Here is a 3,992-nt window from a genome sequence, read left to right as displayed (position 1 = left end):
TACAGTTGCTAGATGTAATGATAAAACACAATGGGGGGGGGGGGTAAAATTTGTTTGACTTCCTATATGAATTTTCACAACTTCCAATGTAGAGTTATGTTTACATCATGATCTTTATGATTAGCCACATTCAGACATCCAGATGCATGAATATTCTTCCTGACATGTTTCATTTTGGCTGATTTATATAATAGTTTTCACTCTGATTTTGTTGCTGCTTGTTGATAGGCATTCACGTGGCTTATTGCAAAAATTAAAATCCGATGTTAGATTTGCTTTATTTCTGAAAACGTTTTTTCAAGAAATGTTCATTTACATATTTGTACATGGGTTTCTCACAACACTGTAAAATTTGTTATAAAAGTGTAGTGATTAATAACACAACATTATTTACTAAACTTCATTACTATGTTATAAACACGAACCTTTTAGAAAGATAATCAGTGAAGCCTAATCATGGATGTTTAGCTTTGTTCTTGGTCTCAGATCTGCTACTAATGTACTAACGATCAATAGCAGTTTTTATAACTTAAACAGGTTTTTAACATAAGGAAGGCTTGTGGTCTCTCCTCTGTTGCTAGGTGGTTCATTCTAGTACATCAACTATGTGGAGAAGTTATATTTAAGAAACATCTTATGGAAGAACTTCCTGTATAGTTTTGAATTTTCCTAACTCATTAACAGATATTTTTCAAAATGTGCTGATGTAAACCAAACTGCCACCAAAGAAGAAGCCTGAAGTTGTTTTAAGTCAAGTCTTACTGTTCGAAAAATAAGGTCGTGGGTAGTATTATTTCTTTCCTAACAAAAAATGGAAAAAATCAACAATTTATCAAGAAACCTGATTAAGCCTATAGGGTAAGGCAAGTTGAGAAGCAGTATTCTACTTTCTGAAAGCAAAAACAGAGAGATACTAGACCATGGTTGACACTTGGGTTGGCATCCTAGAAATAATCTCATCAGGTTAGATAAACAAGCAATGTGGTGTTAAACCATGACTTTTTGGAATGCATGTTATTATGAGTTCAAACCAGTTAACAACATCAACAGGGCTAATTTCAAGTCGTATAACTTGTGGTATCACATAATAGTACATAATCATGTCCATCAGATTGAACACAATCAACAATGATGGAAGTACCTCCAAGGGCAGCACAAGGCCTGGAACATAATTTTTTCTAGAGACCACAGACCCTTCATTTTACAAGAATATGTTTAACTCTTCTGAGCCTGCTGAACTGTACAGGCCATTTCCTATTGACGCTTATAACTGCAATTCAGAAATATCTTACCTGAAACACTAAATAATAAAGCACGACAACCATTTAATGTTTTGGTAAAACTTGATGTCATTTGCCCTCCTATAAAACATGACATAATGAGCTGGAAAAGATTAAACAAACCAAATGTATAGAAATCACAATTCAATGACTATAGGTATACTGAAGAATATGATAGCATGAACACCAGTTTCATTCTCTCTGCAGGAATTTCATCTTGCATTATTCTCCTTACAGTAGTTAAGAGTTCATCTTTACTGGGCTATATACTTTGTGAAGTTTAAATATCTTTTTACGTGAAAAAACTTCAGTAACAATAAAAACTAAAGAAAAATGTTTTGTACATTCTTTGTATCTTGTTTGAAAGTCCTTGTAATGTCTTTCTCAAATCACCTGTTTCTTACAGTCTTCCAAGTACATCCAGGTCAACAAACCTCCATCGTTAGTGCACATTTTCCTGGGAAGCAGCTTGTGCACTAATGGTTAATGCTTCTCTACAGGTGGCTAGATCTTTGTGAATTACTTTGTGCACAGTTGATTGAGAAATGTTCTTGAAGGTCACATGTACAAACTTTGGCACTGGTAACAGTAGTCTTGCATGTGGTAGGATGCTGTTTTGGTGGTTTATATTCTTGTGGGCAAATTGATCTTCCTTTGCCAGTACTTTCAGTCCGTAAAATTGGCGTGCCCTTGGGTTTGCATCTCTTTTGTATTTCACCATACAAATATCTTTTCTAAGAAAGGGTTGTGTCATACTCTACAGCTATATGCCTACTTATAGTGGCATTACACTACCATATGATCGGGAAATAATTTGGAATCCAAAACGTAGGTTTGTTTGTTTTGAATTTTGCACAAAGCTACACAAGGGCTATCTGTCCCTAATTTAGCAGTGTAAGACTAGAGGGAAGGCACCTAGTCACCACCCACCGCCAACTCTTGGGCTACTCTGTTACCAAAGAATAGTGAGATTGACCATCACATTATAACCCCCCATGGCTGAAAGGGCGAGCATGTTTGATGGGACGGGATTCAAACCTGTGACCCTCAGATTATAAGTTGAGCACCCTAACCATCTGGCCATGCCGGGCCCCAAAATGTAGATCAGTGGTTCCTAAACTGTGGGTTGCAGCTCACTGGCTGAGTGCAAGATGTATTGTGGTGGGTTGTAGTCAAGACATAATAAAACATAAATATACTTTTATTTATAATGGTAATTAATAGTGATCCTAAATGTTTTTGAACAAAGGAAAAAAGGAAGCTATATGAGCACTATTATATATTAGGAGAGTAATTCCCTCTTTCCCCACTTAAGCTTGTGTCCCAGAATATTTCCTGGATACTCAAGTGGATTGTGAGTTTGGGAATCCCCGACATTGGTGTTTAATGTCACCCATGGTGTCATAACTAGCACTGGCAGCAACACATTACTGCATTAGATTAAGCAGTTCATCCTTATAAAGTGTAAAATGAAATATAAGATCCTCTGACTGGGGTCAATGATTTTTTCATTATATCTTTAATCAAGATTTTGGCAGGTGGATTGAGGTTACTAAATAAGAAATGATTCTTTGATGGCAAAATTTATTAGTTTCAAAATTGCATGTTTATACCATTTGAATTATTCGATTCAACAGTTCCCTAAACAAAAGAAGTTGATGTACAAAGAGGTAACTTAAAGATCCTACAGATAAGAAAGAAAAGATAATCTCCTTTAAATTCTAATTGTTGGGGTTTGTCTTAAAGTGATGAAGATGGAAAGGAAGAGAAAGATATTATATTTACATCCCCTGGGTGTTTCACTTCCTCCTGTCACAGCTATGGGATATTGAGATATGCAGTTAAAGCAGTTATGGTGTAAAACTAATAAGTATAGCTATAACAAAATTGTTTTGCAACTTTATTATACTGTAGATACAATCAACACTAGATTAGAAATAAAATCTATTAGGATGTATTTTCATCCCTCCAGACATACTATGTTCACTGTAATATTAAACATATGTACTGAATAATAGTTGCCCAGGGCTACAATACCTAATATAACATATATCTGGCAATGAAATAGTAAAATACACACTGTATTTTTTAACAACGTTATTTTTATCTAGAAAGTGAAAAATATGTACCAAATATAACTGTAGGGTCAGTAAAATCAGCATCTTTGAATGTATCTTCTCGCATACAATATACCAAGAACAATCTATAAATATTAAATTCAGTTGTTATGATGCTTCAACCACTCCATGTCTTCATAGTGGGACTGATAGCACTTGTGCCATGGATGAATCAGTTGGACTATGGACCACCCACAAGGAGCTCATACTATGTTCTAATGGAAATAAGATATCAAAATTAAAATAAACACTCATGAGGAAGAACCAGGTCATGACTGCCATGACAACTTTCAAGCTCAGCACTACCCACATTAGGTTTGTAAGTGGCAGAAAAATTGCAACTTAACAGCACCACTGAGAAATTGTTTGAGTTACATATCTCTGTACCTGCAAAACTTTTATAAAGCATAGCTCATGGCTGGCTAAGTGAGTTGCGTATAGTTAACATAGTGTGGAAGAGATTAACTGATAGGAGAATGTTTCTTCAAGCTGACGAGTTACATCTAAAAGTATTGAACAGTGAGAACCACAACCTTGTGTAAGAATTTGTTTGTATGTTTAGAAAAAAGTGTGTATTGTTAAAATTACTCTTACT

Source organism: Limulus polyphemus, unplaced genomic scaffold, assembly GCF_000517525.1.
Source record: "Limulus polyphemus unplaced genomic scaffold, Limulus_polyphemus-2.1.2 Scaffold3343, whole genome shotgun sequence".
NCBI lineage: Eukaryota > Metazoa > Arthropoda > Merostomata > Xiphosura > Limulidae > Limulus > Limulus polyphemus.
Note: the sequence above shows the minus strand (reverse complement) of the source record.